The 22,925-nt window shown below is 40.8% G+C and overlaps 1 protein-coding gene across 8 annotated transcripts in view; it reads right to left on the reverse strand.

Moving 5' to 3' along the window:
- The window catches only part of LOC117264408 (phospholipid scramblase 1), a 222,704-nt gene that overhangs the window by 79,634 nt on the left and 120,145 nt on the right, over window positions 1-22,925 (reverse strand). For 6 of the 8 annotated variants that reach the window (XM_078162435.1, XM_078162429.1, XM_078162434.1 and 3 more), the window contains exon 2: window positions 11,822-11,932. The exons of 1 other annotated variant lie outside the window; for it this stretch is intronic. The gene's annotated coding sequence lies outside the window, so the exon portion shown is untranslated. Of the gene's footprint in view, window positions 1-11,821; window positions 11,933-19,193; window positions 19,318-22,925 lie in introns of those variants that run through there. One more of the 8 variants, XM_078162432.1, reaches the window with a different exon arrangement.

Raw genomic sequence — 22,925 nt, forward strand, 5'->3', positions numbered from 1 at the left:
GAGTAGAAATATGGGCCTGTGTAATTCTATCATGCACAGAGATGGGTGCAGACAGGGTGGGGTTGCAGATATGAAGGTCAGCAGATAGACGAATGGTCAGTGATGGTGGAGGATATCCTGTTTCACGTTATGCAACGTTAATTATCCTGTAAGAAAAGGAGGCTCTCTCACATTGAGGAGGCACCTGATGAGGAGGCCATTGTGCCTGTACAAAGGCCACGTGTTTTCCTTAAATCTCACCACTCCAACACTCCTGAGGCATATCTGCAGCAGGCCCGAGTCCAGGAGCAGACAAAGAGAGTTCTCAACCATTTATCTTAAAGCTGGCATAAGGTGCCTCCGCCACATTACTCTAAACACTGTCTTTTCAATCGAATAAAATAAATTCTAGTGCTCTCGCTAATGGTCACATCGAACATTGACCACGGGAGGTAAGTCTAACAAAATTAGTATGCAAAAGACCTGCCCTCGCGAGGCCTATAATTTCCTTGCAAATGATTTCCGTATTTGAGGATGAAAGGAAAAAAAAAAGACAATGGCATTTTGAGCGTGCATGCGTGTGCAGCCTCCCAATAGAAGCTGCATTTAAATAACTTAACCCACGACAGCAGGTGGGATTGGATGAAATAAGGTAAAAATGCAGAGTGGAAAGATCCGACACTCTGCATCTTTGATATTTAGTTGATAGGCTTTGGCATGACGCCCCGACGGTGTGAGCTGAGGACAAAAACAAGTGCCTCAGAGACAGTCAGCCTTAAGAAAGCCCTGCATTTGCTCTTTCGCCTAAATTATGTGCAGCAGGCAGGCTGGTTGCTGCATGCTGTGACATCTTTTTTCAAGAGTTAACTTAATTAAACCTATATCCGCCTTACATTGTTTTGCCCAGACAGACCTTTAACTTTGAAATAAAGGTCTGCCATAGCCCGTGACTGCCTTTCAGGGGCAAATAAGTTCTTCATTTTGTAGGGAAAAAGCAAAAAAAATGAGTAGTAGTAACACAATAATAATAATTATAATAATAATGATAATTTTAACAAACTTAATTAAAGTATTTCCTCGTGTTGCTGCGCTGCATGGGCCTATAGGCTCCATGCAAGGCTGCATTTATTCAGACCACAAGTCTATGAATGTTAATTGCACCGTTTCCGAATCATAAATACCAACATAAATCACTGGACTATACAATATTATGCTCTACTTTTTATGTCCCCTACGTGGTCTGCAGGAGTACATCCTCATCACTATAAATCACATCCCTGCAGCTTCCAGGACTGTTACAGGGACCGAGCAGTGCCCGCACCCTTTCCACAGCTTCGAGACCATTTCATGGTATTAATTTTAATGTACATAAAAGATGGAGCTGGACTTCCCATGTTCAATGTCCATTTAATAATCAATCATGACTTATAATGTGCGTGGCGGTATATTAAAATCCAGCCTGGGTTAGTGTAATTTCTGTGATAAGTCATTGAAATAAATGATGGAGGAGAGGTTTGCTACAAAATGTATAATAAAATGTCAGTTATTTTTTATTAACAGTTATTATTATTATTATTAAATTGTAAAATAAAATTCCCATTTAGAAAATATGATTTCAGCTTTAATCTTTAGAATTACCGGTGGACTTTTTTTTAATATGCAAGCATTTGACAAGCAGTCAAAATATTTAGCAAGTGTTAGAATGTGTGGACACTGGCTGTGATGATAAAACATTTCATGGGGGATTTAAACCTTTTGTGTGTAAGAGTTTTGCAATTTTTTTAAGTGACATCTTGAAAATTCCAAATAAATTAATCAATTTCCAATTTTTTTTTTTTTGGTAAATGATATTTTCTGTGCAAGCCGGCTGCTTTAGTGTGATTTTCAAAAAATAAAATAAAACAAAATAAATTAATTTAAGTAGAATTTCAATCTTTTAGGATTTAATTTTGGGATCATAATTTATTAATACTTTATAAAACCAAAGTGTTTCTCACATAAGCAAGAACAGAAAAACAGTTAAATTAAGCCTGCTTTCACTTTTTAAAGGTGCAGTGTCTGTGGTTATATTATAAAAAAACACTGTGTAATCATGTCCACAGTCTACAGTGTGAAAGTGTATTGATTCAAAGAACTGTATTTATTTTTTGGAATAATTAAACATTCATTTTTATGTATAAATCACTTTTAAAAAATAGGAAATACATTTTAAAGGTGTCACAAATACAACAGAAATTTTAACCCTACACCAACATTTATTATTTCACATTGACCTTTACATTTTCTAACATTTGAAAGTATAAGGATGAGCTTTTCTTCAACCAAACCTCATGTAAGTTTTGGCTGTTTTCAGGCCTCCTGCACACAAGAGCAGTGAGCACAGAGGAGTGGGCGCCTTAGCCCTCCAGTGTACACGTCTCTCTATGAGCCTGTGTCATAACCTCCATCAGGGTTTCATATTTCCCTCTTCCCTCATCTGTCCCAGCATGGTAGCCTTAATATGCATGTCTCCGCACCGACACGCTCAGACTAAATGGCCACATTTGCACATCTTTTTCGCAGCCTATGTCCAATCCCCTCGCTCCGTTAATGCGAGTTAATTTCTTCCTCCAAAATAATACTTTGGCAAATCATTCTTACAAAGTGCTACATCATTTATTGTGAGGACTTCGGTGAACTTCTTTGAAAAATTAATGCCTTTAATTTTGGTTGATGGCAACATCAGTGCAGCTCTGTAAATTGCACTTTAATGAGATTTTGCTACAGGGGATAATCTGCAACTGACAGAAAAAACATCTTGAAAACATCTGTAGACCTATGATTTCACTCTGACGATTCGACCCCCCGTAAATCTCGGAGCAGAAGGATGAGCAGAAAAATGGTCACTTGATAAGCACAACTTTATGCTCTAAACTGCTCAAAGTTAAAGTACAAGAAGTAAACTTTAAATATGTGTTACCGTTCATCTGAATGGGCAAATAGGACAGGACGCAGGCAAAGGATGGGATTTTTAATAACATGCCTGCTTGATGGGGCTCACGGAAACCCGAGGAAAGGCAAAATAGTATTCATACTTGTCAACTTGTGTCCACTGTAAAATGCTTTAATAAGTATGACTCACAAATCTTAAAGTTTAAATACATCAGACACAGAAAAACTGCGATTTCAGTGAAAAAAATCATAAAAAGAGCAAAAATTTACAGTCTGATTTTGACATCAAAAGATCGTCCAGACCAGCTGGCCAACTTTTGCATCTGATACTAAAATACAAGACAAATTCCACGCAGAAACATTTGATCATAAAGAAACGCAGCCTCTCTCCACCCTTGCAACCAGTCCAAATTGAGCCCATCTGAAGCACTGTGGTGCAGTGCTTCCTTCCTTGGGGTGTCTGGACAAAGTCCCATGGCGTGACTCTTCCAAGGAGAGACAGATTTGGACGGTGTCCAGCAAAAGTATAGACCCGATCATCTGCAGCCCGAGCTAAGCCAAAGTCCCCCCCAAATTAAAGCTGACACATTCAATCTCGTCAACATGGTATTTTTAATGTGTCTTTCTCGCTCTGTCACCTGATCTCTTTGCAGCACCATGAGACTATGTTAATCTCATCTCTTTTTAAAGGTTTTTTCTCTGTCCGTCTGCAGCTTTAACCCCACTGCTTTCTATTCAGCGTAGAAATGAGTGGCACCGAGAATCTGCAAGGTGAACTGTGAATGTCTCATTACTGCTTTACAGATGTGTCCCGAAATTTCCACCTGGTCTGTATTTTCCTCATTCTCTCTTTATTTCCCTGTCTATGTTTTGTCTGCCTCGTGCTTGCACTTGCTGTCATGGAAACAATAGCTTGCCTGAGCTAATTACAGAGCAGACAGCAAACTGCAAGGTGGGATGTGGTGAGGAATGCTTGCGCTCATAATGAATGCAACGGCGGATTGGATGCAAGTGATGGAGTCCCACCCTGTATGATTTGGTCCTGCTTTTTTGAAATTCCTGACATTTATTGGCCCATCCTTATTCAATCCGTAAAGAGTTTAATGTTTTCCATGTGCAACCTCACAACCCTGCAGCGGAGAAAGACATGTTTCCAAATGTTTCATGGTGAGAGTTTGTCTCCTACGAAAGCGGTTCCTTCACTCAGTTTCCCCCGTCTGCTTCTGATAGCAAACAACACTACACCTATTCGAGCACACACCCTACCTTTACAATCTGAGGAAGGAAAAAACAGTCCCTACTGGAGGCTGAGGAGAGATTTTAGAGTCGTATTAAACTAACAATAAATGTTGTGTTCATGGTTTCATGTGGTAGAGCAACCATGCCTTTCACTTCTGTTTTCCCCCAACTTCTTTTTTCCCCAAGAGTGACACAATTAAATCAGCTCCAGTGATTGGTGCTGTGGTCAGTGCCAAGTTGGGATCACGCTCCCAGCACGGTCCTGGGTCTTCTGCAGCTTGAGCAGACAACTCTTGTCTGGTTGGTGGCCGAGCCACGCTGTCGGGATGGCAGCACCTGTCAGAGCCAGGCGCATCATGCCAGCATCTCACTAGGAGCTCCTGAACCCAAAAGAAATGACGGCCTTGTGCTGCATAAATGTGGCATCTCTCCTCGCCGTAGACACTTGAACCAAAATACACTGCGCTCAGCCGCTGAGAGCGGTGTGGAAATACAGCACAGTGTGTGTTTGCGTGTGATTGCATGCCCGTGTTGTGCAAGTTGGTCTTGGTCTCTTGCTCTCCCCTCTCTGTCTCTCTCCATCTCTCGCATGATTTCCCTGACTCGGGCTCCCCAGGGGTTAGTCATCTTGGTCATCAGCTCCACTCGCAGGTCAATTGTAGCAGCAAGTGGTCGGCCAAACAATGCAGAAAAAAGAGAAAAAAAACGTTATAGCCGTGATCCACCACCGCGCTTGTATCACCGGCGCATGACAAGATCAGAGCAGAAAGCTGGCCATAAACAAGCCAATGAGTGGTGTGAGAGATTTGCCCAAGCACTTAAAATGGATGAAGAGAACACATGAAAAATGGAGAAACAGAAACCGGTTATATGTATTTGCATTAAGCGTGCCTCTGTGAATCTTTGACTGACTGTGGCAGGCTTTTTTTTTTTCCTCTAGCTGATCTCCAGTAGGGGAAACAGTCCTGCCGGGGCAAATTAACTAGAGAGCCTTTGCACACAGGCCCCGTAGACTAATGAAGAGGCCCAGCGGATATTTGCAGGGTCACACAAAGTAGGTGGTATAGATGCTGAATGAAAATTGGGCATTAAGCAGGATGCCATGGGTAGCCTCAAACTACTGCAGGCCTTGCTTCTAGGGAACCATCACTGAAAGAGGATTGCCGTGCCATTTTTTATTTATTAAATCTCTTTCAAGAAATGAGATGATTATTCACAGAATATCTGCATGTTTAGTAGAGGAACTGTCATCATCTCTCTTACCCTGCAGACCCACGAAAAGAAAAATTAACATTTATTCGGGGCCACAGGACTTTTATTGGCTCCATATGCCGGCTACAAACCCACAGGAAATTTCAATTTGAAGCCACTTAACTTCAGCACTATTGCAGTCGTCTCCAACAATGAGGCATTTAGGTTTTAAGTATTAAGAGTGAATCAAAGAATGCCAGTGTCAAACGCTGTGTACCAGTCAAGTGCAGCGGCCACGAGGCATCACTGTGAACGCTGGCATCCACTGATGTTTTACAACACTGCTACTTACAGCGGGATTCCAACTGTTTGCCCAATATGAGGTAAAATGAAATTAATAGCACTGACCATACATTTTGTCCCACAAGCTATTGTGATTCAGAAACCTGTGGTGTAATAATACAGCAATTGTTGAGTTACTGTATTTAGGGATTATAATAATATTCAAATCCTGTTCTTTCCATTTCTTTTTCATCTATATACAATCTACTACTAATACAATCATATCCTTTGAGCTACACTATTCTTTGCAGTTTAGTTTCCACCATCAAAATGCTGTGTAGTCATTTTCCAGGGGAGAAATTATTCAATTGTTCATCAGATTTTGGATCTCCCGTTTTTTTTTTCCTCCGCAGAAAAGAAGCCGCAATTACAGAATCTAACTATCTGTTTACTTGATGAATTCTATTCCACTGTGTTGTTTGATAAATAAGGAAATGCGTCGACGCTTGCACTATGTATAGTAATTAAAGTGAAAAATACTGTCACAATGTAAATCCTTAATTGGACTCCCAGAGAGATATTGAAAATTTGTCTTTAATAATAGGTGATGACTGGGGACAGAAAAACAAAGCGTGTTGAAATGTGGCTCTGGAAGTTCAATTAATCACAGCATAGAAAACAACCAATTTAGCATAGCTCATTCAGGGAATCACCAGGCCCAGGTAATGCACTTTTAATCATCTCACGTTCTGCATCTCAGTACAACAGTGAGATGGAGAGAAGTCTCACGCTCGGGGAGGATAATGTTTCTCTGGGTGTTGCAAAGTGTTCCATTTTAATAGGACACGATTAGTAATTAATCAGTAAGAGGTCTGCCATCTTTGGACGACACTTGTGACATTTGTGCTATTTAATATGCAGCTGGTGAGCTGCTCATCTAAAGAGGTGTGGACTCGAGTCACATGACTTGGACTTGAGTCAGACTGGAGCCACAAATTTGATGACTTTAGACCCAACTTGACAAAATCAGTAAATACTTGCAACTCATCTTGGACTCTTACACCAATGACTTGTGACTTCACTCTGACTTGAGCCTTTTGACTCGTCTTCCTCAAAGCCTAAAGATTAAAAAAGTGTATTATTTAAAAAGTGCGTCACAAATCAATTCATTTCCCTTTACTTCCTGAATCAGCAAGGCGACAATTAATTCCCCAGATGATCCAGTCCGAGGGCATCCAGTCGAGTGGCAAGAGAGAACCATGAAGCACTGATGTTACGTTACTGAGCTGTAAAAAATTAAACCAAAGATAATTTCATTTACGCATAAAAACCACGCAGTGGTCAACAAAAAAGGCACTGCAGTATGCAAAACATGCGGGTCAGAAAATACAAATAGAGACACAACAACTTCCGACATACTTGTTGTAACAAATAAATTCAATTTTTTAAAAGCATTCGTGGTTTTTTACATTTAATAGATCATTAATCTGTTGTTAAAATGGTATTACATTTGGCAAAGAGTGCATTTTGACTTGAACTCAAATCTTTATAGTGTTTTATGACTTGTTTAGGACTCAAAACTCTAAGCTTAGGACTTGGGACTTGCCTGTCTTGACTTGGAACTTGAGTCCGAAGTCTTGAGACTTGTGCATTGCAAAACAATGACTTGGCCCCATCTCTGTGTGTCAGTGAGTCCATAAACTCTGTGCTAAAGTACGTGGGCAGGACCTTATTAGCCGGGGTCAATCAAATCATATGTGCGAATTGACCTCACATTCCACCGCTCTGACGAGTCGGGGCTGTGCACTTGGTAAAACAATCTCGCATCAAAGATAAAAAGTTTTCTGGTGTTTACTATTCTCTCATTAACAACGCTCCCAGCCATCTGTGGAGTGCCGCAAACACACCTGCTTCACCCTGGGCTTGTAATGGCTTTTCTCAATGTGCATGTGGGTCTCCGACTATCTCAAGAAGAGAGGGCTGTTATAGACCTGTCATTCCAGGATCATCAACCAGACGCACAGCACCTTGTATTCCGCTCGCATAATTATGGATATTGTAAAGCATTCAAAATGATCAATTTAGCAGGCTCTGTCACCAGAGGAGTTATTAAGCCACTTTGTGTTGATTTCAATGTTCATAATGTGGTGTATTAAAGCACACCCGACTGTGTGAATTTGGAGCTCTGTTGCAGAGCATGGACGTGTACAGCTCAAGGCAGGATACAAGTATATTTGTGAGCAGAGTCAGTTGCAGCGTTATCCATTTGAGACCGAAATCTCTTGAAACCTTGCAATGCACCTTACTAAAATTGTCACAATATTCAAATCCATCTCCTCGTCATATAAATCTGTTAGTAATGAAATAAGATTGCACTCAGAAAACTAAAATCTGAAAATTCATTTTTGTTCATTATTAGCAGCAAATTGGACAGACCTCAAGGGGTGTAGACGTTACGGAGGTGATGCAGTGGTTAAAAAGACATCTAACTGCATGCAGGCTCATTTTGAATAAGAACGTTCAATAACATTGGCACCTTTGAAGTCTCTCTTTTTAAACTGAAACGCCTCACGAAAAGCAGAAGCAATGAACCGCATCAGGTGCTGAGATGAATGAACTCCAGCAAATGAACTTTGGCAAGACCTCTTTGGATCCTTTGAACTTGCTACAGGGTCTGTTTCTAGTCTGTCAGGGGAGGGTGCAGTGTTGTGGTCACTCTGTGGTATGGTCATCAGGCTTTGGCCCCTCCGCTCCTCTCTGCCAATGTATCTGTTTCCAAATGGGACTGACACAGGCCTTAGACGTACCCTGCTGTGGTCCTCTGAAACCAGAGACCCTTGAAGTGGACGTCTGCCTGTGTCCAGTCTGCTCCCAGAAACCCTTTCAGATCCATGACTCCAAATGTGGCCTTCTGCATGAAGACATTTTGGACACAGCCTGGTCGGACGGTTGTGTCCCTGCCCCCGATGCCTTGGCCCTGCACACACCACCTCAACCACGCTAACCACCAGCAGCCTCTTGCTGACCAGGGAGCAGACCACCCTGGGCTGGTCAGCAACCCCTGCTTACACCTGCCATAAAACTTAAAAGCTACAGTCTCATCCCCCTGCTTTGAAGTGTTCAAAGCATAGCTTAGTGACCTTTGATGCGACTTTGGCCGCAACACATGTTCTGCACCCATGTATAAACGCAGGCCTCTCAGTAGACAAGGCGGGATTGTTTACCTACATGTGCAAAACGTAAGGGCCAATGCATGGCAACCATGCATGGAGGCTCTATTCCCACACGTCAAGTTTCCCGTGGTGGGAAACTGACAGGAGTCGAGCCGGACACTGCTTTGAGCTAACATAATCAGCCACCATGTGTTCGGCATTACTTTTCTCTGTGCCCTCGCACTGACCACCACAGACCACAGTCTGTCTTAGATGTGGATTGATGCAGCAGTTAAGTCACTTGCCTTAAACATTATTACGGATAATCAGAGTAGGAAAGTAACCAGATACATGTAGTAATGTATAATTATTGGGTACTGACCAATTTGTCTGTAGCACCAATATCAAAATCTGTAATACAGATTCTCACTGCTGTAAAACACAGCTCTGCCACTTTGAGACTGCATTTTATTTTGGTTCTGATACAGCTGCTTGTGTATAAACAACATATTTCCAGTTGTGCAGGAAGTCCTCACCTCACACACTGTAAAAAATACACCATTACAAATAAAAGCCCTGGATTGAAAATGAAATAACAGTGAAAATATGAGTATTATCTGCAATATTAAGCACTAGTTGCAGCAATATTGCCCCTATGTGTGTTATACCAGGAGTACACTATTATTGCAGATGTATTAATTTGTAAGGAACATTGAGCATTGAACATTGAACAACTGCTGAGTAGTTTTATTTCAAACAATGCATCATTTTATGAGCTTTATATATGTTTTCTATATATTATGTTTTCTTACTTTGTCGTGTAACTAGTAACTGAAATATAGTGCGGTAAAAAGTTTCCTCTTGACTGTAGTGACATGGAAATATAAAGTGGCATAACATGGAAATATCCCAGTATAGTGCAAGCACCTCAGATTTGTGCCTAAGGGCAGTACTTGAGTAAATGTACTTAGTTACATTCCTTTGCTGCATTCAAATTTGGCTTTTGTTTGTTAATTGAAAAAATATTTAGCAAAACATTTTAGGCCTATATTCCTCGATGGGAATGGGCAAGATATCCGTAACTCGATATGAGACTACATAATGTCTTAGATTCTGGATATTGTAATATCAAAAGTGTTCTTGGTTTTAAAAGGTGCTTTACAGTAAAGTAATGTGATTTTCTGAACTGTTTTACGACTGTTGCAGCTGTTCTAATATTTGCTATTACCAGCTTCGTCTTTATATCCACATTGCTGATGACTATTAATCAAAAATCTCATTGTGTAAATATTCTAATAGTCAACCCCACAATATCTTTGTAATATCAGTATCGAGGTATTTGGTCAGAAATATCGTGATATATGATTCTCTTCATATGGCCCAGCCCTCATCCTCAATGTAAGGTTTTTTAAACCTATGGGAAGTTTTGGTATCAGTGCCGAAAATCAGGTGTTGTAGTGGCATTGCATGAATTAAAAAAAAAAAAAAAAAATCAAGAGACAACCACCTCTACTTCATGTTCAATACTGGGATGCTACACTTCTACTTTGCTTAAGTCTTTTCACTAAGTGCAACTGTATACTTCTACATCACTAATTCGAAGGTGAACTATTGCACTTTTAACTTGACATACACAGGAAGCTGGTTACTGTACAGATTTTAGGAAAAAAATTAAAACATATGTCATTGCAACAGCTTATAAAGTAACAGTAGCGCTTCCAGGGTCAAATACAGTATTAAATCTGACATTTACATGAAACAGTAATATAAAGCTCTGAGGGGGCGTGCTGCAAAATTAATTCTCTTACTTTTAAAACTTAGTGTAAATAATGCTGCGGATACTTCTGTTCTTTAACTTAAGTCAAGTGTTGTGTGTAAAACTCAATTGTATTTGAGTATTTTTACATTGTTGCATTGCTACATTTCTTAATTACAGCATCTGAGCTCCCCTCCCAACACTGTCTATCATTTTCATGACTCAATCACAGCAGCACCAGGCTGGAAATGCATGTGAAGTATGCAAAATGGCATCCTTCACTTGCACGAAATGCAGCATGCTTTGTACCACTTGGCTCCTTAATATACGGCCGTTGTGTTTAGAGCACAAACTTTAGTTTGATGAGTTATAGGTGTCTGCTGGCATCTTAAACATGTAGACACTTACGACTGTAATCATGTTTACTGTCCACATGTCACAAGGATTATATTCTGCCGCCTGCCTCCTCCACTCTCACAAATAGCATCGCAGCATTCACTGTACATTATAAATAGCTGGCTGTTTTACAAGGCATTAAATATTTGACAGAACAGTAAGCTCATAATTACACAAGACCATGGCTGTGTATAAATGTCAAACAAAGCAGGCTGATATATAGCCGGCCATGGGGTTTACATGCTTCACATGCTAGTGTCTGAATAACAAGGCTCAAGATGATGTAATTATAACACGAGAGGCTTTATAAGTGCATGAACCGTCACAGTATGCACACAGAGTTAAAATAGCACACGCTTGAGTCTGGAATAACCTGGTAGCAAAACATAGGGTCCCCTTTATTTACACAATGCGTGCCAGTCCTGCTGTGCATAGTGTTAGTACACCGAGAATGAGTCTCAATTACAGTTCAAATAGTGCACATAGGATAAATTGAAACATAATCAAGCAGCTTTCTGTTTTTGTTGTTGTTCTCTTTGGTCCCTGCGCCAATCAGAGAGCAGGTCCTGCTGATGTCAGTCCTGTGCCTGCTCAGTGGAGCCAGAGGAGCTGGCCTTTTGCTAACTATAGACTGAGAAATCCCGAGCGCGTTTCTTTTGGCCTCGGGGCGGCTGTGCGGCCCACACAAATGTTGATGAGGATGAAACGGCTCGACTGTGCGGTGTCTGCACTGTGACCTATGGAATGTGCCTTCAAAGAGGATTCTCAGGCTGTGTGAATTTCTCAGAGGATTTCACTCCCATGGCACTGTGTTAAACCAGCGTTTATTCACTTGGGTTTACCCTGCAATTTATAGCAGGCTGTGACATGGATACTCCAATATGAAATGTCATACCTGGTCTGTGCTGCTCTTCACTGCCTTTCTTTGCACAGGGAGCCAGTTGAATCCAAAGTCCCTCTTGTCCCTTTACAGTGTGTCCCAGTCACCATTCATGGCACCCACGGCCTAAAAAGTAGCAGCAAGAGTCATTTCATGTTTCCAAAATCTTGTAAACTTTTACATTGTGCATGCACAACGACCAAGACAGGAAGTCAAAGCAACAGGAGCGACAAAACCACATTGTCCCTCAGCCCAAGATGCTTGGGACATGGCGAGTGTTCGGCGCATGAGACAGCAATGCCATAACAGCAACATTAAAACAGTATGAGGGAGAAGCTGTCAAGTGTGGCTGTCAACACCTCTATTTCAGCAGACATGACAGGCCCTTTAAACCTTGATGGATATAAATCAGGAGGCCATTTTGAAACAACAGGGTCATATTCAATCCTTGTTGAAAGTGTGTGTGTCCACATAAACCCTGCCAGCATGGGACTCCCCCGAGGGCACACCAGCCTCCCATTCCCATCTCTGCCAGGCAACAATTTAATATCTAATGCTTCTAATTGTGTCCAATAATCCCTCATTACTGTTAATTAAAATGCTTGGCCTTTAAACAGAATTCTACTGTTTGTGCTCAACTTTGAGGAATTGTTTTCCGGATTGGAGCATTTGTAGGAATCTGAGCTATGAGGGATGAAATGGGTGGAAAATTATTCTATTTTATATATGGGTCAGAAAATGTTGTTTGGGGTCATAACCACAATAATTAAGATAGATTATTACCTGACTTCAGTTAGGTAGTGTGGGACAAAAATGGTTTTACAACTTGGGCACTTTAAATATTAGCAGCAGTCACCAAACATGTTATTGCTTTACTGCTACAAATGTGCTTTACATGAAACAAACATTTTGATATGTCTTTGATAACTATAATGGGCAGAGCAAAGAGTAAAACAATCAAGTCCCACAAGTTGCCAGGTCAGTTATGTGGCATGGGGATTTTCTCTTTTTGGTAATAAAAGTGATGCAGCCAAAAATATTAAAGGGTATACGGACAAAAAATGGTTGTAGGATGTTACATTTTACAAACTGTTTGACTTACAATCAAAACATATTCATCACAATACACTTTACTTTCTATGGGAAAGGGTTTTGAGTGATGCATTCCGGTAAAATGGGACAAAAAATTAAACTAAAATGGGACATTTTTCTAAATTTTTTGAGGCTCCCACATGCCATCAAATCATGAGTTATTTTGCAACTGTGTGCGACCCTGTCATATTATATTTTAGTCACTTAAAAAACATTAAAGATGATGCACAATAGTGCAAAAATAGCCATTACTGTTACACATGCGTATGTCTATTGTAGATAATATGGCACTGAGGAAACAGGAAGCAAAACACCAGGGAAAGCATGGCAGAAACGTTTGACAATCTTTTTTAATGACTGGTTAGGTTATATTAATGATTTCATAGATTAATAGTAAAACTGATAAATGGATTGAAGTAATTAAAAAAACAAACATGGCTGCCCCATTTTACCTGAACATGTCATAAAGGTGAAGTAGGGGTTGTTGATGTGTTTAAAGGTCCAAAGTTTCTAAAGTATTTTACTTGGCAATATATTTTCTTTATGGAAATATAGCAGAGATACATAACAAGTTCTAAAAGTAACACTTAATGTAGTCTTAATAATTTTAGGTGTCCCAAATTACCTGACGTCACCCTGAAGCCATGTGTTCCTTTTACCAGAGATACAGATGACCATGTTATTTTTTTCATGGCATATTAGATGGTAATAATTAAGTAGTAATATGGTTTAAGCTCTGCTAAATATAATAATGCAACATAAAAGTATACCCTGTGTATCTATGCCAGGCTAAACAGGTGAGCAAACTCTTCTCTGCTTATTAAAAGGTGAGTAAACTGAGTTTAAGTGGGTTTACCCAGCCACTCCATTCCTAGTTAGGAAGGGAAATCAAGCACAACAACAAAACTTCCGTTCTTTCTCTAAATCTTCCGACCCCTCTTTCACAAATCTCCAGCCCCTTCATTCCTTTCACTCCAATGGGACTCTACGGAGAGCCTTTGTACTCCGCAGATCAGGCTGTGTCCACTACTCCCACTCCTTTCAATAGAGAGTAAGAGGACTGCTAAGGGCTGGAACGACAGTGTTACCCATGCAAGCAGAACATCCCTCTCTTTTTGTGCAGTGGGTTGGTGAGGGGGCAGTGGGAAGGATGCGGTCAGTCTGCTCCGGGATAATAGAGGGCTGGGCAGCTGCCTTTGGCACAACAAAGGGACTAGTCTCCTGTTAGTCCTGTTTACTTTAGTGTTGTTTCTATGCCGCCTGCGTATCAGGGTACCTGAAAGGGGCGAATGGATAAAAATGTGCGTGGGCCTTACAATTGAGACATTTCAGTCACCAGCTTCCCGGATTCTGCAGGGTTTATTACAGGCCGAAAAATACTGCTGGGAAGTTTATCATGACTTTATTTTATATATTTTAATTTATTATGTATTAAAAACTCCAGTTTGAGCATATAAAGCAGGGGAAAGGGCTTTTTTTGCCTGGTTATATAAAATAATGCGTCCTGAGTCGTGCGCCCGGGCGATCAAAGGTAGCAGAATAACACCATCTTTGTGCGTAAATCTTCTTTGAATTTGGGTTTATTTGTCTCAAAATGTTGCTTTCCTTTTTGTGTCTTTGATCAAACGAAAAACGAATGAACCATTCTGCATAATTTATTTATTATTTAAAAAATAAGTTTGCACAGAAGAAACTTTGTTGCACACTGATTTTAACGCCACTTTCAGAGACTCAGCCTGCAGAAAAAGGGTCTCCAAAATCTTGCCAACACTTAAAAGTCAACATTGTCCATCTTTTCTTCACGCAAAAAGCCTCCTTGAGCCCGAGCCTTTGATCCCTTTGATTCCCCCTCCTTTTCCTGCGCCAGATCTGTTATGCGCTAAAATTCTTTAGTTTCCCATAGAAACGTGTCCTTTCCGCGGGGATATTGATGTTTTTTTCCTCGCAGGGGTTATGATATGGTGAATCAGAATTTCAAAGCCGGGGGGACAATACTCGCATTCATGCTTGTGTTTTTTGTGCCTTTTGTCGGGTTTTGTCTCCTTGTTCAAATCCTCATTTCTCAAATGAATACAAATATTTATTCTGTGGATGTCTGCGCTCCAGTCACTTCGGATGCTTTTCAAACTATTAAAGTCTTTGTCGGAGCAGCAGGTTGCAACGCCAAGACGCTCCAAGTGCAGTGTGAGGACGCGGAGACAAGAGACATTCACTCTCGCAAGATTCGACTTTTTTTTTTTTAAATTCATGGCAAAGTCACCAAATATCCTGTAAGACGCGCACAGTTTGGAGACAATATCAATCCTGGAAATCCCCGCGTAAAATCTGACTTCCAAATCAGTGTCTCCTCTCTACAAAAATAATAAAACCTACAATCTAAGGTACATTAGCACCCTGTTGTCACCCATGTTTAGCAAATATTCCCCCCCAAAGACATGGATCACAGATGCTAACTGGGCCAATAACACTGAAGAGACTTGGCCACAGCTAAAAGCTTCAAATTCCTCCAGTTGGGATATTAAATCGACACCCAGGCCTTTCTCAGCCCCTCTCCTCCCTCTCCTTTCTGCGAGCTGACATGTCTGATAGACCACGCTTTCTCTCCGCATTGTCGCCCTGTCATCTCAACAATGTACATCTTCGAGACACCAATTTCAGAGGCCTTTGATCTGCAGACCGAAAGGAACAAAGTTATGGAGAGAAGGAGATGATGGAGGAGGACTTTTTTTTCCTCCCCCTCCTCCCTCCCCTCCATCAGTTTGAAAAAAGCAGAAAGACAGAAATTGATTATCAGAACAAGCCATATAGAATGGATGCAACATTTGCAGGGACTGCCTCCACTGTCATCTCTCATGCAAAATAATAAATTTAACATGTTAAATTTATTAAACACTTCAAGCATCATGCAGCAGATGTGTGAGCAAATAAAAGTCCTGCAGGAAATACACAATATCTGTACAGTAAACTCACCATTGCATGATTTCCTTTGCATATATTCTAACTACTACATCTGTTTCCACATCTCCATCTCCTAAACTACATCACAGCCTGTAATTATTGTGCAAAGAGGGAAAATATTACCGAGGAAGTGCGGGCCTCGAGCAGTAACTCAATTTTCAGGTCTTTCTGCAAGCATATGAAATTCCACACATTCCCTTTGTGCCCTAAAGGCCGGCGGAGTCTACATTTCAAATCTGCCCCAAACATTAATTATGATATTCTGCAAGTCTCGCGGGAGCTTTTACATTTGACACAGTCTGTGTAATCCTTGTTTTCGCCCTCTGATCTCCACATCTGAGCCAAACTATAGGAACATATACAGAGGGTGAGGACTGTAAGGAGTGCTGTATAGCAACACTCATATGTCCACTGAAATGTGTTGGAAGGCTGCTGCTGGAGAGCTAAAGTAGTGTGTGTGTTATTGGTGCTAAAATATTGCAAACTCAGTGTGTCAGTGAGATGTGAAGTGGCAAATCACATCCTTAGATGTCTGTTTAAGTGCTCTGAGGTCACGATTTAAAAGTCACTATTAGATGTAACAAGATGATTGAAGTGGTGAGTGCCAATAGATGCTTGTAAAGATGGGAAATTATAAGTTAGGGTGCATGTTTTGATTTGACATGTTTGCACTTTAAAGACATGTTTCACTTGGGTTAGTTTGCTGATTGATTCAGTGGATTATGGGCTGTGTTTCTGCGGAAATAAGGGCGGTAATGTAACTTTAAGAAGGAGATTCAGTGTCAGTTTCTATTGCACATTAAGGCAGTTTGCATCTGTGTGCAGCTGGGATAAATCTATGTCAACTCTTATCAGTCCAGCAATTTTATTTCACCAAAAAGTTGGATGAGCCTCACTCTCCTGTTGCAGTACACTCCCTTCAATCTCAAAGACACTTCAACTTTACATCCTCTTATATTCTGTAAACCTGCACATGTATGAGCAAAAAAAAAGCTCTTCCAACACTCAGCAGTGTAATTATCATCATATAGAGCCATTTGATGAAGCTTTATGATGAAGAAAAGGAAGGGGGGGGGGGGGGGGGGGGGCTCTGCTGTCTCTGTTTTCCATGTCACCTCACACGCTGCCACTCATGATAAATGAACACATCCCTGCTCCCCTATAGGCTGCGAGCATCGCCATCATGTCCCTCCTGTCATAAACAGCAGTGGTTTACTGGCTCCGTTAGTATTTCTATCGCTCCCAAGCAACTTTCCCGCAGTTTACTTGAGCGAGTGCTGAGAGTAACTGCAACACAGAAAATAAAGATACTGTGAAAACTGACAACTAGAGTGTCACAACGCGTCCAGAGGCTGTTGGAAGGAGGGTCAGAGCCGCGATGCTGTTGTTGCGTGCATCCAAATAAGTCCTCTGGTGATGGTGCGCATATCTGCGTGCGCGTATTTCTTGTTTTTGATTGATTTACTGTATTTTAGGTATTGACATGAGTCATATTTCTTGCACGGGTTTAATCGCGTTATGGTGTAAAGTCCAGGCAGTAAAATTGGAAACACATGTATAGATTTGGCATCGAGGAGATTGACAGGCTTTGCGTGAAATAAATAAATCATGTTGTTTTTTAAATTTTAAAGTACATTATTAGATTATTTGTGTGCGTGTGTGTGTGTGTGTGTGTGTGTGTGTGTGTGTGTGTATTTGTAAATGATAAAAACAGGAACATATAACTATTTTATAGACTTTATTTTAGACACTGTAGCGGAGTTAATTTTACGCAAGTGGTCAAAAAATACCAACTGCGCCTTTAAGGTGAATTTTAACAAAAAAAATTGCACTGTAAAAAAAAAAAAAAAGTTTTTATTTTATTTTTTTTTACAGATTAAAATGTATTTATTTATCTAAAAAATATTTTAAATGACATTTAATTTAATAGAAAAAAATACTTCTTTCTTAATATTTTAGTTTTAATTTGCCGTGTGATGACTCCACACTTCAGCCACCTCTCCATAAATCAGCACCACCTCACGCTATGTAGGCCACTGTTTGTTTACAGTCGACTCATGAGAGAACAATGACAGAAAAACCTGGAGGAATCCCACCTCCGAGAGCTCCACTGACCCGTGTGTCCATCCAGCAGAGCTGCAGGTAGACCTATGCGGTGACATGAATGGTAACAAGTTTATCCCTCCCTGCAATATGAAGCATGTGCGCGCAGGAGCTTCACGGGGGCCCTTCAGTGCGCTTTAAACACGTTTGGTGCACACAGAAGCGAGAAATTAATCACCTATGGGAACTAGTTTGGGCCTGTTGTGACACTTGGAGCACATTTTGTGAACATTTCTTGCCATTTTATCTTCTGTGTTTTCTGGGCAGATCACCACAAAGTTTCCAAACACCTATGTGCCATTGACGTCCTCTCCAGCCCGTCTGACTGCGAACATCCATCCGCTCAATAGGACGTGTCACGGCAGCGCATGTCCCCTCACAAAAGACAATTGTGATTTAGACAAACATTGGGGGGAAAACATAAAGGCAAAGGTCAAGTCCTCTTTCAGTTCAAGTGTGCTCCGATTCACCTACAACACAACGGGGACAAAGAGTTGCAGCTACCTCCGTTTCTAAAGGGGATGTGATTACCCCCGCTTTATGGCGGCGGTGGCGGCTGAGGAGGAGGAGGAGGAAGATGCTGATTCTCAACCTGATTCAGATGAAATTAAGAGGAAGAGTATTCTCCACAAATCAGCAGCAGGATTCTTTGGGCTCCTTGAAGGCAACCCCCTCCTCTCCTCTCCTCCTCCTCCTCTCCTCACCAACACACACAGAAAAAGACAGAAACCTGAATTCCTGCTATAATAAACACATTATTATAATAATTATCATGCCTCCCAAAAATATGCATTTTCTTACAATTTAAGCATCGGGCCATGCTTGCTTTTCTTTTCTATTATTATTGCAAGTTCAATTATTTCTAGAACAGAGGGATTAGAAGAATAAGTAGTGTTAATTGCGCGGCAGGTATAACGAGCAGGTCTAATCCTTCTTCCCCCCTCTTTGTATTGAGTTTTTGTGGGCTTAATGAGTGGCAGGTAGGGCTGCTTCCTGCTTTCTCACATGCTCAAATAGGCCTCTCACTGCTTGCCGTCCTGGACCCTGGCTGTGTACAGGAAACAATTGATTTTGAGCATAAAGTTAATTATGCCTAGAAATTAGACAGCCTTAACGTTGGGTAAGGACTCAGAGGCTGATTTCCTGACAGCTCTTAACACACTCTCACATATCATTCACGTGTTTTTTTTTTCTTTAATATATGTGCAATAACATGAGGAAAAACGACTCTTACCTTGTCTGCTCCTCTGCTTATTTTTAGCATATATATTCCGTAGAATAAAACTAAAAATGCCTCTCTACTGGTGGCTGTTTTTACCCAGCCTTAAGGGTGAATTTGGAGAAATAAATGCACACAAAAAAATCCCCTTGAGCTTGGGTCTGCTCTGGTCTGAGTAGTTTCCTAGGCTACACAAATCAGTATTATGAAGATAGCCTAAGCTCAAAGAATGTCGCAGTGGTCGACTTATTATTGAAACCAGGAAAAAAATCGTATTGAAACTTTTTCCTTTTGATGAATTAACTCATGGACAAGGAGAATAAGCCTCGCGTTGCGCCTTCTGCGCTGAAGTAGGAATAATTTAAAAGAAAGTCCTGCTTTGTGTTGCTTTGGAGAATCAAGTGCCTTTAATTCTGCTTCGTTTTGAAGACTCTCCAAAGTAAAATGTGTTTTTACGCACGATTATTGCGCACAAACTATTATTATTATTATTATTGTTATTGCAGCTGAAATGTGAGTGTCAATAAAGTTTTCACGCACAGATAAAGACCCGCTGACCTCTCCACATATGGTTTACGCGTCAAATTGAAATTGCCTGCCGCTGAAAGGGTTTTTCTTTAATTCTATTACCGGACGTGGGCTCGCTTTGTTTCAATACTGTCGTATCAAAATGATTGACAAAGTAATAAACGCGTCATGCTGCTGCATCTGATTATGCCGCGGCATTTGCATCGGACATTGAGGGGAATATGACAACCTTGACACGCTGGGGATTTGCTCTGTCAAATAAACACGTCTCCAAGGATCTATATTGTTGCGCTGACAATACCTCCCATTCATTGAATTTCAAAGTGTTTCAAGTTCGTGTATCGTTTTTTTGATCAAGTGCAGTGTGTGGGGATGTGCAGCTTTGGCACATGTTGGGTCAGAGGAAGGAGGGAAAAAATATAATAATAATAATAATAATAATAATAATAATAATAATAATAAGGACGATGAATGAATGAATAAATAAATGGCTGGCCTGAGCGGAAATTAACTCTACGCTGGCTCCATAATTAATATCTCCCCCTCCTCTTCCTCTCTGCCTCTCTTTCTTCGTTTCACAGGTTCAGTCCTTTAAGTACCTCTTGACGTTGTAGTGGTCACACAAGCTGCGTGCACTGCAAAAACATATCTATTTCAACAATATTTCTCACAGAAAATTGAAAATATAAAAATATAATAATTTTTACTTTTCAAATTTGCTCCAAAATGAAACTTAAAAAAAAAGAAACTTCGATCTATTTTTAAAAAATAATAATATTTTTGCCCATTTTTGCGCAGTGCAAACCTCCCAGAATTTGAATCCACATTTTATAATCTCACAAACACTTAATACTTTTTATGCAGGCTACTGGCATTATAGATGGAGGCCATTTATATCCCATGGCGTGCCCACCTCCAGCAGGTGATCCTGATGTCGTAACGTGTCAGCGGTGGCCTGACATAAGTATAATAATAGTTAATAGTGCGTGCCAGAGAGAATGGTATTAAACCTAACAAAGATACGTCAAAAGCAAAAGTCTATGTCTTCATTAGCTCCATCTCCGAGGACCGTCGAACATTTCATTAGTTTGTAATTTATGAATGTTTGACAAATATTAAAGAGTATGTAAATATGGGAGGCGTAATGTCTTTCCTGCGGGAGATGGCGAAATGACCCAAAGTCTTTCGATACTGCTAGACTGATCACGTGCATTATGTTTCTTCTCAAACTGTGTCTGTTCGGAACATATTTCCCATCTGACGTGTGAAATAGTGCAGATAAAGCAATGATTCATAATGCTGGCAGCATTTGCATCCCCTAATACTCTGTGTTATTTTGATATATGATGATATACTGTCTCTTTTATCGAGTGTATAAACGCACTTTTGCCATTATGGCTTTGGCTAAATCAGTAGGAGGGTTTTTTGTCCTAAAACGGTCCATTTCCTTGTTTGTGAACCACTTCCAAGAAAATCGTTATTTTATTTTGATTTCAGCAGCCCTGGCTATATCTCAACTTCTCAGGTCATATATACATGATTTTTTATGTTGTTGTTCTGTACTGAAACTTGGAGCATGAGGCCTTCTGGAAACATTCCTATGTGCTGTATATTTAATATTTTTGTTGGGCTGAACACACCTGTTCGCTGCTTGGGTCTGATATTAGCGTCACTCGGATCACGGAGGGGTCAGCAGAAGATGATAAATCCAAGTTGTGATAAATGGCTGTGCGTCAGATCGACTTAAAGGGCAGGTCCTTGAATTCAAGTCAATTTATTCTGCGTGATGCATGGCTCAGTTTTGTGAATGTGAAGTTTGCACGAGCATGTGCATGCCTGAGCTCTGAATAATTTTAAAATCCTAAATAAGTTTGTTGTCATGTGAAATAACGAGTCATGTTCTGCAGGGGGGAAAAATCCGTGCGTCATGCTGCACTAACTATTGCACGTTTTTAATCCTCCTCTCCATATGCACACACACACACCTGACTAACAATATTTGGATCTGTTTGCCCAAGTTGCAGCAACAAGTTCCCTTACATATATCCAGTCGCGTGCGTTAATGAAGCAAGTCATCACAGCTCTCGCTAACTAGTCATAGCTCAGGCTGCTGCGAGATCAAATGAGAGAAGCAGATCTCAGATCAAAAGAGACCAAATAAGCGGGTCGCTGATTCATTCATGCAGCTGCATTGAGCCCAAGGCCAACAGGCGTATCATACACTGAAAGGGAGCTGCTATTCAGAGTGCAGGTGTGAAGTATGTGGCACATTCTGCCATATAATGTGGCGGTTGTTAGAAACCCGTGTTCGGGCCTATAGGCTACTGGGGGGCTGATTCGCATTGGAGGGAGCCCGCTCATCTATGGAAGTGAAATAACTTGGTTTCCTGAAATCTTGTGGATGACGGTAATCCGAAAACCCGGGGAGTGTGCAGGAGGGTGGAGGTGGAGGGGGCGGTGTAGCCTATAAGGTCTTACTGGCACTGATTTTTTTTTTTTTTTTTTTCCCCCAGGTGACTTATGTGAGGTTTGCCTGCTATATACAAAAGCTACCGCAGGGGTGTAGCCTTAAACCTGCCTTAACTCTGCTTGCGCACCTTTTTATATGCGGAATACAGTTAATTTAGCTTTAAAGGTTCGGCATAAATCTTTATGACGGAAGCTCGGGGTATGGTCGATACATCACAGCCATGTGCAGCCATGTGATCCTGTAAATCCCTCCCTTTGCAAACTAACCTTGGACGTTATCAGAATAAAATATTCAATATGCACGACAAGCTTTATGGGTGTACTTAACTTGTGGGTGCGCGTGGTTTTGCCTTTTTGACCTGCTTCTCTGCGCACTCGATCAAAGTCTGAGAAATAAAGTGTAATGTCCCTTTAAAAAAAAAAAGAAAAAAATAACTATAAAATGCTTAAATGGAAAAAAATAAAACTATAAAAATTGTTAATATTTTTACAGCCACGTTTAATTCATCTAAACTGTATTTACTGGCTGTAATAAATACTCAGATCAGTGCGTTTCCGGTCTGTCTCTGGTGGGTCTGTTGCACCTGTCTGTCTCTTTATTTGCCATGCCAATTTCGGCCACTTCATTCCTGATAATTATGACCTGGTTGGTGTTGGAGGTGCTGATGGTGGTGGTGGTGTTGGAGCGTGGGGTGGGCGTGGAGGGGGGGGGGGGGAAGGGAGGGGTGGTGTGGAGGGGTGAGTGAGGCT

The sequence above is a fragment of the Epinephelus lanceolatus genome, chromosome 20 (genome assembly GCF_041903045.1).
Source record: "Epinephelus lanceolatus isolate andai-2023 chromosome 20, ASM4190304v1, whole genome shotgun sequence".
Classification (NCBI taxonomy): Eukaryota; Metazoa; Chordata; class Actinopteri; order Perciformes; family Serranidae; genus Epinephelus; species Epinephelus lanceolatus.